Below are 14288 nucleotides of genomic sequence, written 5' to 3' on the forward strand. Positions count from 1 at the left end.
TTAAATTCTATTTTTGGGGGGTTTCTTAGATGCCTGGTGATGATATTAGAATTTCAAATATTTCTGGAGACTCACCTTTGTTAATATGAGTAGTATACATAAAAATACTAGAATACAGAGCTTCCATGAAATCTTAGAAAATTCAATGACCAAAAGAAATTCTTAACAGAATTTGGTCATCCAAGAAAATTCTATCCCAAATGACTATTGTTTGATCTCCTTGTAGCAGCATCAATGACCCAGAGTTAAAACACTTACACAAGAAACAGCTATCCATAGTAACACTGCTACTGTCTTATTTCATCAAATCTAAGGTCCATTAATTATACAATGAAGTCCAATTTCAGAGATGTCAAAATATGAAAAAAGTGCATTTTCATGAAATATGGTACTAAAAATGGGCTTACATTTAATGAGTGTCTATTATGTATCATATATAATTATATTTAATTTTAAATATAATTTTGATATAATAATATAACAAAATAATTTATAATATTTACCATGCTTCTGTCTAGTAGGTTCTGATATTTCTATTTTATATATTAGGAAATAGATGCTCAGTAACATTGAAAACTTGCATTTCTGAAGCTAGGATTTAATACCAATTCAATGTGACATCCTTTGATTAAAATTTTTTCAAAAAGTTTTATAATTCTCCTCACAAAATAATGCAATGAGTTATTTTAGTACAATATTTGCAGAATTTGCAGAAAAATCAGATCTCAAGGGAAAAGTTGTAGGGGACAGTATCAAAAGATCCAGTTTGGGGGCGCCTGGGTGGCGCAGTCGGTTAAGTGTCCGACTTCAGCCAGGTCACGATCTCGCGGTCCGTGAGTTCGAGCCCCGCGTCAGGCTCTGGGCTGATGGCTCGGAACCTGGAGCCTGTTTCCGATTCTGTGTCTCCCTCTCTCTCTGCCCCTCCCCCGTTCATGCTGTGTCTCTCTCTGTCCCAAAAATAAATAAAAAACGTTGAAAAAAAAAATTAAAAAAAAAAGATCCAGTTTGTATATCCTTAAGCATTTTCAGCCCCTGGTTAAACTAAATTCAGAAAATGATCATCTGTGGTTTTTAACAGCACAAGTGAAGTTATATACTTCCTAGAAGTATACAACTCTAAATATAAACTATTCAAAAACAAACAAATAAACAAAAAAAACCCTCTATCCTCAAAATTAGGAAATAGCAAAAATGTTCTGTGAAGATCGCATAAGTAAATTTTTGGTTTGGTGGGCCATATGGTTTCTATCATGACTGCTCAACTCTGCCTCTTCAGGTGAACACAGCCATAGGCAATAAATACGTAAATGAATGCTTGTGGCTATGTTCCAATAAATCCTTATTTGCAAAAATAAGCTGCAAGTTGAATTTGGTGACAGGCTATAGTTTGCCACTTTGTACTCTTCATTTAACTAGCATCTTCAGAAAATGCAAGAAACAAACAAACAAGTTAAAAAATTCAAGGAGGAAAATTAGCAAAACCCAGACTCCAGTAGATACTATAGGACAAACATCTTTTTTTTTTTTTTTTCGAAACACATATTGCAAGAAACAAAAAAAATGAAGACAGACGGGTAGCCTACATATTAAAAGACAGTTATAAGACTTATGGACTAATCTAAATGTAGGGACTTTACTTGAATATAAATCTGAATAAAGAAACTTTAAAAACAAAAAACTAGTAATTATTTTTAAGTGTGATAATGGTATTCTAGCTAAGATGCACATATATATGATTTCGTGAATTTTGATGGTATAGATTTTAGATATAATAATGTTAGATTAAATAACCTGATGTCTTTTATTGTATTCAACATAATCTGTGATAGGGGAAATGAGTGTGAGAAGTAGTTTTGTTTCTTGATGAAACAAGATAGGCCAAGAATTGACAATTGTTGGAGCTGGATGACAGCATATGAGTGTCCTATTGTACTATTATACTTTGTATATATTTCAATTATTCCATAATAAAAATAAAAAAATAATTTAAAAATGCATACAGCAACACATAATAGGGGTACAACGAAGTTAGTTATATGGACAGATTGAGAAATACTTTTGACTAGAGTTGTGTAGGATTATGTTGGGTTTGACTTGGCAAAATAGCAAAGTTGACAGGTTTGTGGATGCTGTGTTTTTCTTTTCTCTCACCTACCCCCGACTTATTCAACTACTATTAACTTCCTCATTTTTTCCCTTTCTTCTTCTTCACATCCAGGCAATCTTACCTGAACAATACTGTCCTACAGACCAAACTCTCAAGATTTTTATTGTTAAATTACTCTGATTTTAGTTAAGTAACAATTTGAAAGAATTCTGACTAATGTCAATTGAAAATGGTAATCTTGACCAAAAAGTTCATGACACAACTGCTGTGTATTTTTATTTAAACTCAAAAGAAAAAAAAATACCTTGAATGAATGAATGTTAGAAATCTGAGGCAACATTTGTATTAATAGAAGATGGGGAGATACTTGATAAAAATGAAGACCTTTTATGACTTCTCAAATAATATTCCTAGAAATTTATAGATATTCTTTGATATAGTGTGTGTGTCTGTTCTAAGGCATTGAGTGGGTATGACCATACTAAGAAATGGAGTTTGTACATCCATATGAAGAGACTGACATATGACACTCTGTAGGTCCGCGCTAAGGAATTCAGTGGTTAGGTCCACACTAAAGCATTAAGTGGGTATGTCCATGCTAGGGCAATGAATGGATATATGCATGTTAAAGAACTTTATTTGGTAAAGGTTAGGGTGAGTTTTTGATACTTTACTCTGTCATGAGGATAAGAAAATCATCAGGATTCCGGTTTGGGTTAAGTAGTTCCTGTCTATGACGATGCAAAATCCCACAGGCGCAGTGTTCTAGTGTAATCCTAAATGAAAAAGAAAGGGGAGGGAGGGGGCGGTACTAACTAGAAGCAGAAGAGAGCAATTTTTTTTTGACATAAAAAAAGGCATTTTGTTTCTGTGATTTTTCTATCTCTGTGACTTTCTGTGATACAGCTTTCTTTTTCACTGGTCTTTGTTTTTCCTCACCTAAAACAAATGCTATGTGAAAATCTTAGCTGTAAGTAAGTTTAAACTCAGAAAATTTTTGTTTGAATTTCTGCAAATTTTAATAAAAATTTAGGACGAACTATAGTTATAGTAGGTTTCCTTCAACTACAGGGTTTGCCGATTTATTTAATGTTTTTTTATTTCCTTACATTTATTTGTGGAATATCTGATTTTGAACAACTCTCTAACTAGAGCAAATAATTATGTAAAAGAAAACTTAGATCTTTCAACACTTCAAAAAACAACAAATTTAGTTGCTACTAGATACTACGCAGAATCAGTTTATTCCAGTATAGTTTGGCATTTGCTAACAAATGAAGAAGTCAGGATGCTGAATTTATTATAAATCTACAGATAAATTATAACTTGGCCGATGGTATCTTTTAATGGCCCCAAGAGTTATAGTGAAAAATTAGATGAACAAAATAGTCAATGGCAGGGGCATTGCTACTGCAATATGGATAGGGAATAAAAGTTTCTCCAGCTCCAAATAGTTAATTTGCATCTATATGTGCAAGGCACTGTAAAGAGGGCAGATCATTTTATTTCCTTGGAGCTTAGTTTGGTGCCAGAAAAGGAATTTTATGTGCTGAGTTGACTAGTAAAATCTTTCAGGTACGGTACTTTCTGCATACTATAGAAAAACATCAGACAATTTATTTTCAGGAAGACTTCCAAATGCTGCAGCATTAGCAAAGATTGAACAAGGGGCAGTGTGATCTTAAGCAAACCTCCCATCTCTCTAAAGATGTTTGTGTTGGGAGAAATGATCTTTGAAGTGTTTGCCTGGAAATGTCATGAGAACAGACAGTTACCAAGCGTTGGTGGAACTATACATTGGAAAAGGCACCCCAAAAATGCAATTGAGCAAATGAAGACAGGGTGGCAAGAGGGATGATTAACTGTTAACAGAAATCTGATAAGCTCAAGTTAGGAATATTATATAATTTGAACTGAAATGATGTCTCTTATGACACATGATGTCATACACACACAAAAATATTGTCCCTTGATGATGTAAAAGGGAAAATTAAAATAAACCCTTTATAAGAAGCTGTAGTTATTTTCGATATTAATTTTAAAATACTTCACGTGAAACAGTCAGAAAAGTGTATTAGTGACTTTACTTTCTCATCCAGTATTGGAAAAAGTACCTTTTCTCCACTATATACTTTAGTACGTAGTTAGAGGCTTTTATGCTGATATTATTAAAAATTCAGACTTTGATTTGGAATTTTGGAACTTATGACATATATATTTTATTTAGTTATTCTCTTAGAAGAGGAAAATATATAAAGAAAGAATAACCTAAGGTTACTTCCTATTTAGTGTAAGTGCCTTGATGGTATAACATTCTATTTACAGTGGTTGGTGCTATTGGGTCTAATTAATATGAAATGTGAAAAACAAACAAAATGTAAGTCAGAACCTCTTAGCCAGAAAATATTTTTCACTTTGTCACTTTACCAAGTATATTCACTTGTTTATTTTTAATTATAATCCCCAGGTTATAGTTTGAGAAAGGAATTAAGGCAAAAAGAAATCAGAATACTAACTAAAGGTCAATCAGTAAAATTGTGAGTGACAGAACTTAGAATAAGAACCAGCATTTCTGACTTGTAGTAAGCAATTCATTTTAAATATCCAGAAGAAACCATTAATCATTATTACATGTATTATTTGCCAGTTTCTGTATAAAAGTTTTAGTTAGCAGAAGCATTTCTTGAGTTCACCTGGCACAGTTACTATTTTGGAAAATTGCAACTCTGTTTTTCTTGTTCTAATTAGTGTTCCTGTATGAGTCATTCAGCAAAAATTTTAATAATCCGCTCTCTGAATATTTAAACACAGTTATCCACAAAATGGAAAACTATCATTAAAGCACAATTAGAAGAGAATCAAGTTTAGTGAAACCTAAACATCTGAAATGTTCCAACAGCCTTTCTTTCGACAGGTAGATTTATGTGATTAGCAAAACAATATTAAAGAAACAATACTGGGTTTATAAGAATTCTGTGCAGTGAAGAGGATTTAGATCGGCTACCTACTTTAGTGGATTAGTGCATTAATCCCAGCCTTTGTTTAAAAACACTAGTGAAGCAACTTGCATAAGAGATAGAAAGACTATGTATGTTTCCATATAAAGGAAAATGTTTAAAAATCTGTAACCTTATGATCAAAATATTTTCAGAACAACTACAATCTCAAGCAACCTATTGAAATTATGTCATCATACCATTTCCAGTAATTTCTTACTACCAGATTCTTTCCTGTGGCAGTCCTGACTCTACCACCCAGGATAGCTTGGATGTTAGCAAAATCAGAGGTAGTACATAAGTGTTAACCTCAGCTGAACAGGCAAACTAAAGTTTATTTACCTTCTTCATTTAATAAAGAATTGAGTCTCAGAGATGACTGTGATGGTTTAATAGAAGAGTATTCATTATTTTTTTAAATTTGTTTATGTTTTTATTTATTTTTGAGACAGAGAGAGACAGAGCATAAGCAGAGGAGGGGCAGAGAGAGACAGAAACACAGAATCTGAGGCAGGTTCCAGGCTCTGAGCTGTCAGCACAGAGCCCAACGTGGGGCTTGAACTCACAGACTGTGAGATTAGGACCTGAGCTGAAGTCAGATGCTTAGCCTACTGAGCCACCCAGGCTCACCCCAGAAGAGTATTCATTATTGACTGACACTCTTCATTCATAAAATCTTAGCTTTTAATGCAGGCTTTCAACTAACTATATGCAAAACTTAAGTCCTTTCTCAGAGAAAATTGTCCATTTAAAAATAATGTGATGGGGCACCTGGGTGGCTCAGTCAGTTAAGTGTCCTACTTCAGCTCAGGTCATGATCTCACAGTTCATGGATTCGAGCCCCATGTCGGGCTCTGTGCTAACAGCTCAGAGCCTGCAACCTGCTTTGGATTCTGTGTCTCTCCGCCCCCGCCCCACTCGTGTTCTGCCTCACTCTATCAAAAATAAATACATGTAAAAAAAAATTAAAACAATGTGAAGTGGCAGTGAGTGTTCTTAATATATTATGTAAATGTGACATAATAAATTATAAGTTATTTCTACCTCATTTAGAATACTAGGAATGAATATGTTTTCAAATTTATTCAAGAAATTGTGATCTTTCCCACCTGCTTTAAGGATTATTAATATATAGAGAGAGGATTACCTATCATACTGCACAGATAGGGTGGCAATGGAAAATGATGCAATCCACACTTTGATATCAAAGGAGAAATTCAGGCAAACAAATTTAAAATATTTTGTTTACATTGCCCTGATCCAGTAAGGAGTTAAGTCATCTTGCAGATATTCATAAAATATGGAGAGATAATCTGAAAAAGAACTAAAACTATAAAGCACAAGGAACCAAGGAAGAATGAGGATTTTTTAAAAATTTTTTAAATATTTATTTATTTTTGAGAAAGAGAGAAAGACAGAGTGAGAATGGGGGAGGAGCAGAGAGAGGGAGACAGAATCCTAAGCAGGCTCCAGGCTCCAAGTTGTCAGTACAGAGCCCGATGCGGGGTTCAAACTCAAAAACCATGAGATCGTGACCTGAGCCAAAGTTGGAGGCTAAACTGACTGAGCCACTCAGGCGCCCCAAGAATGGGGATTTTAAATGAAGACAGGAATGAAATGAATATATTCAGTGAATGCCCTAAAATCTTGCAATGCTTGCAAAAGACTCACAGACAGGGCAAGTATCTCCTAAGAGAGTAGCTGAATTTCCCCACCACCACATGGGTAAAACAATTTATTGGTAGTAGAACTCTCCACTTTTGCCAACTTTTTGTTTTACTAGAAGTAATGTAAACATGGGGCGCCTGGGTGGCGCAGTCGGTTAAGCGTCCGACTTCAGCCAGGTCACGATCTCGCGGTCTGTGAGTTCGAGCCCCGCGTCGGGCTCTGGGCCGATGGCTCGGAGCCTGGAGCCTGTTTCCGATTCTGTGTCTCCCTCTCTCTCTGCCCCTCCCCCGTTCATGCTCTGTCTCTCTGTCCCAAAAATAAAAATAAAAAAAAAAAAAAAAAAAAAAAAAAAAAAAAAAACGTTGGAGAAGTAATGTAAACATAGTGTAAATAATATCAGATAGAAGGACTTTCAGTAAGAATCAAGGACCATTTGGGCCCGCGGTGGCTCAGTTAAGTGTCCAACTCTTGGTTTCAGCTCAGGTCATGATCTCACTGTTCCTTGAGTTCGAGCCTTACGTTGGACTCCACACTGACAGATCAGACCCTGCTAGGGATTGTCTTTCTCTCTCTCTGTCTCATTCTCTCTCAAATTAAATAAATAAATTTAAAAAACAAAAAAGAATCAGAGATCATTCACTCAACTTTTCTACCCTCACTCAGACTACCCATGCTCAATGTTAACTTTTATTTATTTATTTATTTACTTGCTTATTTTGGTGTGGAGGGGATCTTCTTGTGATTTCTTATCATTTTATTTATTTATTTATTTATTTATTTTTGATTTCTTATCATTTTATTTTATTTTATTTTATTTTTTTTAAATTTATTTTTGGGACAGAGAGAGACAGAGCATGAACGGGGGAGGGGCAGAGAGAGAGGGAGACACAGAATCGGAAACAGGCTCCAGGCTCCGAGCCATCAGCCCAGAGCCTGACGCGGGGCTCGAACTCACGGACCGCGAGATCGTGACCTGGCTGAAGTCGGACGCTTAACCGACTGCGCCACCCAGGCGCCCCTCTTATCATTTTAAATAACATGATTAAGGATCCATCAACCTGAGTATTCTTTGTTGTGTTAATACCATGTAAGAGGAGTATTTAACTCAATTACACTATTCTAGTTTCCCTCAACTTTTATTGTTTTTTTAAAAATAATTTTAAATTCCTCCCTGAGTAATTTTCTAAATTTGAAGAACATTCTTAAAACTATTTCTTATTCTGGCAGATATCTAGAGTATGTTTTGTCTCCACACAATAAAAATTGAAATCAAATCAATTGGGTTTCCACTAACATTCTATTAGCATTATGCTTACTTTTCCATGGCCAAAACAAAAATATAATACTAATGTAATTAATTATAATAAAATAATAATAGTATTTCTAATGGACTAGTGTTATAACGAATAACAACAGCAATAATGCAATACTATTATAATAATATATGCTTCTTATTAACTTCATGTAAGTCTTCTGACTTTTTCTTTGCTGCACTCTGCATGCCTAATTAAAAGCCGACATATAACATGTACATTAGTTGAATACAGTTTGTGGTAAAAACAATGAAGATGTGAACATCATACACATATTCCTCTATGGCTCCAAAGAAAAAACTCCTATGTTAATTAAAGGGATTGAAATCTCTGAAAGGAGGCATTTTTTTCCTATATTTTATCAGTTGTTAAAAAGCATTTGTCCCATGTTGCATGACAACTCCTTGTACAAAAGCAGGATTGTTGTGATTTTGTGTTTTTCCTTATTTGTTATTGAATGATTTATTTTATTTGGGGAAAAAAATATATACTTTATTTTAACAAATATCTAAAGATCTTCTAGGTTTTTATTCACTTATTTTACTGAATCATATTCATATTTCACTTCATTCAGAAAATATTACTTTTGAAATTTGTACCAATTGCAAAGAAAATGATATTTTTCTTTCATAATAGATGGTTATACCAATATATTCTTACTATGAAAAAATTCACCTTAACAGATAAGGCAACCATGTCTGTGATCCTTGATTGTCACAGTTTCTGACTCCCTCCCTAGAATAAACACCTGCATCACTAAAGGCTTTTATGTTCCTAGGCATTTATACATTGTAGTTCATGTGTTGGTGTGCCCCCCAGAACATCCTTGTAAGAGGAGGCCTTCATATCCTGGGTTGGCTAACAGCTCTCAGCTAACCTCCTGTAATCACCTTATGTTGAGTCACCTCCCTCAAAGCTATTTGCCCTGCCAGGAGGCAGCTTACATCTAATGCCTATTCAATGGAAAGGTATACAGATTTGGTATCATCTCATTCAGAATATCTCAGAAAGGCCTCTCACAGTTCAATTTTTTCCTCTGCCCAATCCTGCTGCATTCATTCACTCTTATATGTTGACCCTGAAATCACACCCTCCAAAACTTCTTGTACAAGAATGCCTCTGTGTTTGTTTCCTAAGGAACAAAATCGAAGAGAATCAAAACCAAATCTGGGCTGACAAAGCAACTGTACAATAAGATTTGGAGCTAGATCATCTATTGGCTACCTGGTAGTGAGGACAAAATCCTGGTAGTAAGTGGAGAAATGATAAGTCTTGGTTGTGGCAGTGATTCAATTCTTAAAATTTTCACCTGCAGTGAACTGGAATGGAATATGGGTGTCTCACATATAAGGAAGGCACCTCACATATAAGGAAAAGACTATAGCAAAAAACTCTAATCGCGAAAATTATGGAATTATATGGTACTTACCAGACCAAATGGATTCACTAGAGAAAGGTTGAGGATGATTAATCACTTATTAAAGGCTAAGAGTAAAAATGAAAAGGTTTTCTGGATATCATACAGAGATTTTCACTTCCTGGAACCTGAGGTGGGAATAAAGCTGATGTTCAAGCCCAGGATTTATATAGTTTGCAGAAATCTAAAAAAGTTTGAGTTCTCAGTCTTGGCAACTTCCCTAGACCAAACTCTGAGGTCAAATTAGGAAAGACTGAGACTCTGAGTTTGAGTATTGTGGGGATGGGGTTTGTGCACATGAAAATATGGAATACTCAGAATTCATGTGGTACCTATGGAAGGGGTCTCCTCTTCTATCTAGAGACCTGCACTCTGCCTTCACTTGAACATGATGTCAAGGTTGCTGCTCTGTGAGACAACATGTAAAATACAAGGTAAAAGACACTTTGTTCCCTGGCCATCAAACCAATAATTATTATAAACTCACTTAGCTACTCAGGCCACACCACATAACATAATCTAAGTCTACATCTAATGAAAAAGAAAAGTGTCCTGGAGTAGGTTCAGAACCTAATAATGTGGGGCACCTCAGTGGCTCAGTTGGTTAAGCTCTGGACTTTGGCTCAGGGCTCAGGTCATGATCTTGCGGTCCATGACTTTGAGCCCCAAGTTGGGCACTGTGCTAACAGCACGGAGCCTGGAGCCTGCTTTAGATTCTGTGTCTCCCTCTCTCTCTGCCCTTCTCATGTTCATGCTGTCTCTCTCTTTCAAAAATGAATAAACATTAAAAAAAAAAAAAGAAGAACCTAATCAACATGTGACAGCAGGAGCCTAGAGAAAATATGTGGCACTAGGTCTGAAGGTTCTGAATCAACGGGACCAAACATAAGGTGATAAGTGAAATGTTAGTGTGAGAGAAATTTCCTATCATATAGGATTAATCCCTTGGCCAAAATCTATGGCGTCAGTGCTAACACGTGGTCAAAATAGCTCTTGGGTGCCTGAAGAAAGCAGTGCCACACACTGGGAGAAGTAGAAATGCCAGAATTGCCAGGGCAGGTGGTGGCAGAACAGATCAAAATGCCCAGGCAAGTGCCCATGCTAGATTAGTAAAGCTGGGAAACAGACCAGATGGGTGCACCCGCTGGAAGACCTTGAGGTCAAGCCATTCACTAGAGACTAGACAGATGAGACATGGGCATGAGAGGGGCGAACGCACCACTAGGACACGCAGTGGCGACTCCTCCGTTATGTGGATGGTATCAGGGATGGCCGAAGATGCTATTACAATATTAGGCTCACTGCTATCCAAAGGGATACAGAATCATGAAATAATGGAGGCCCAAGCGTCAACGTTTAACTGTCATAAGCAAAGTGGGAGAAATTATGGTGATGAGCGATGGCCTCAAAACTGTAGGCAGAAATGCTTAACCAGCAGGGTGCTATGGAAGTACTTACATCATTCTCAGTAAAGATGGCTACCCAACATCAGTATGGCAAATCAGTCGAGGAATAGTGAATGACTGGTAGGCTGAGGAGCAGCTGTTCTGGCCAAATTGTGGACCTAAGCCAGTTTTCCTTCAAAGAACACAGTAACTGAGGAGAGGCTGGATCCTTAGTAAGGACCCTGTAACACTACAGCAAGTGCGTATGGTAATAATTTATCCATATTTATACTAGAATGTTATATATGTTATATATGTTATATATGTTAAATACAAACTTGGGTTTTAATTCTGTGATGCAAATAAATCCATATGTATGTTAACTTGTGTTTTAACAAGAGTCGAAAATGTATTTATTTTACCTTACGTTTAGTTGATAATTTGACCTCAGAGATGTAAAAATATTTCCCCTCAGAACTTTGAATGTGGGGCTTGTTTTTTTACAATATATTATCTAGATATTTGAAACCCGTTTGTCACTTGTTTTGTACTTTCATTTTTGTATTGTTAATCACTCACTACCACCCACGTTTTTCAACACGAATTCCTTTTTTACTTACCCGGCTTTATTTTCAGTGAATTCTTTTATTCTTAAGATGCAGGAATTTCTTCTTTGGACCTTTTATTTCTGCCTTGATAATTTTCTCCCTGCATTTATTTATTGCACTCAATATTAATTGGCTGTTATACATCCTGAATAGTTTCTATACTTTTCATCTTATCTCATACTTTCCAATTCCGTGTTTTTGTTTTCTGCTCTGTAAAATACTGTCAAATTTAATCTTTAACACAATTGAATTTTTGTTATTTGTAAGCATTTTTTTTTAAATCTCATGAGCATTTTGTGATTCCTTTAGTTACTGTCAATTTGATAGCTAGCAATCTGCTCTTGATTTTCTAAATTATCTTATATTTTTGTCCTCTGGGATTAATTTTCTTATTTATTTCAATGTTTTAAATTTATTTTATCCCATGAGTTTTCTTCACACATAATCAATCTTAGGCCTCCCATTCTTATATTTGATGGAGTTTGGTTTGATTTCTTTGGTATATAAGTGAATAATCTTTCTTCAATAATCATTTAACAGAGGGTGAAAGATGACTGAAACCTGTATATGCCGAGAGCATATTGATCAGGGCTTCTAATTTAGAGTGATTAAAGAGGCTTTTCCTATCAGGTGAGCTGAAAGGCCTTTAAAATGTTAGAATCACAAAGGATTATCTGTGGGAAGCCAACTTTCTACCACTATTTGTCCACCCCTACTTGCTCCAGGATATCCATTTGATTTATTTAGTGATCATTGCTTTAACTTGATTTGGAGTGAATTTTGTTTGCTTGTTTGTTTGTTTTGTTTTTTTAGTAGGCATCATGCCCAGCTCAGGACCCAATGCAGGGTTTGAACTCACAACCCTGAAATCAAGACCTGAGCTGAGACCTAAGATCAAAACGCTTACCCAACTGAGCCACTCAGGCATCCCTGATTTGTAGTGAATGTTTTATAATTGCATGTTTTCGCATGCCTACCTTTAGTATCTGAATTAAACTGACTCCTACACTCAAAAAACTTTGTACACATCCCCTCAAGAGATCATGGTAAATACTTTTCAGATACTATTTTATCTAAGGCTGAAATTAATTATTCTGTTATTTGGATGAAGGAACTGAAGCTTAATAAGATTAAGTAAATTTCCCCTATCACATGTTTGTGTTTGAACATAGGCAATGTGGGCCCCAAAACTGCACTTTTTACCACTAAGGTATAACATCATCCATTTCCCATTGCAGTTCTTTCCTGCTTCTGCTTTTCATAATGGCTATTTCTACACTTACTTATCCATTATCATGTTTCTCTTCCAAACTAGTTACTGAGATTTGACTTTCTAGAGAATTGGGACTTTTTATTACTGCCTGAAATAAAGTTATATCAAAATAATTATGTTCATATTACATATGAAGAAGCAATATGGAACCTTAATAATTTCATCAATGTGTCCATGGACAAGGATTAATTTTTAAAAATAAAATAAAATTATATATTTAACAGATACTCCCTAACTCAATTCAGAATGGAAATTGTGTTGAGATAATGTACATGCTATTTTGTCCTAATCCCTTGTTAGCTGCCTCAGGTTTCATAAAAGGGTACTTACTTTTTTAGAATGAGAATTTCTGGTCAGGCACATGAGATAGATTTCAACTCACAAACAGTAGAGAAGAGCACTCCAGGCATTAGCCCGGGGGGATAATTTCAGGCTTACAACCATTCAATGTTTATCAAAAGCTTAGTTCAAAGAAACAATATTTGTGGAGGATTGCCTGAAGGATGTAAAAATTCATGTGTTCTTCTGGTTTCCATGAAATATAGCTCTAGGTTTTACCAGCCATTTGGATTGGTGTACCATATTGTTCTTATAGTAAATTTCTTTTGATTGAATCATGTTTTCATTAGATGCCATCAACCCATGTTGAGAAACTCTCCAAGAAATTAGTCCTAACAAATTTGTTACTATGTTTTCAATAAAGAAAATGATAGTTACAGGATAGACTATTTTCCTTTTAAAATTTGAGAACATATTGATTAATTGATTATGGACCAAGAATGATAATGCTATGACCTAGAAATTATCTGGATTTAAATATATGCCAATAGTCATTTGTGTAACATTAGGAATTGGATGCCCTAAAAAGCTAATATCTTGGAGAATTTTTTGCCATCATAACTACATATTCAACTTTATTTTAATACCACTAACTACCTTTGTTTTTTTATTCCCTTCCTGTTGTGATTTATATTGCCTTGATCTAAGTTTTAAATCCTAATAATGAGACCTTAAGAACTTTTGAGGAAAAGAAACAAAAGAAAATAATTGAATTACTTAATCACTTGAGGAAAATCAGAGAATAATTTTGATAAAAATTTAATACTGTTTTCCAGAAGTCAATATAAAAGACTAAACATGACTAGTTTAGAGTTCACCATGACCTTAATACAAAAAGAAATACACTTTTCAGAAATGTAACTATTTCTGGAAAAAAAAAAAAGGAAAATTCTACTGAAAACCTATGAAGAGGAAAATTGTAATATAATAAAATTCTCTTCAACACAGTATGTGAGAGAACTTTCAAACTACTTTCTAAATGTTGGTTGATAGAATATCAACTAAGCATAATTAAATAAAAATCAACTTTTTTGCATGAGATGTTATGTGGTTAGAGAGAACACATTCAGTTAATAATTCCTTTGAAGCTGAAGTATATCTTTCCATATTACAATGCAGCATTTTATTTATATTATTGTGCTCATAACCCAATGAAGATTATGTGAAGATATTTTTTGCATA

The sequence above is a fragment of the Neofelis nebulosa genome, chromosome 1 (genome assembly GCF_028018385.1).
Source record: "Neofelis nebulosa isolate mNeoNeb1 chromosome 1, mNeoNeb1.pri, whole genome shotgun sequence".
NCBI lineage: Eukaryota > Metazoa > Chordata > Mammalia > Carnivora > Felidae > Neofelis > Neofelis nebulosa.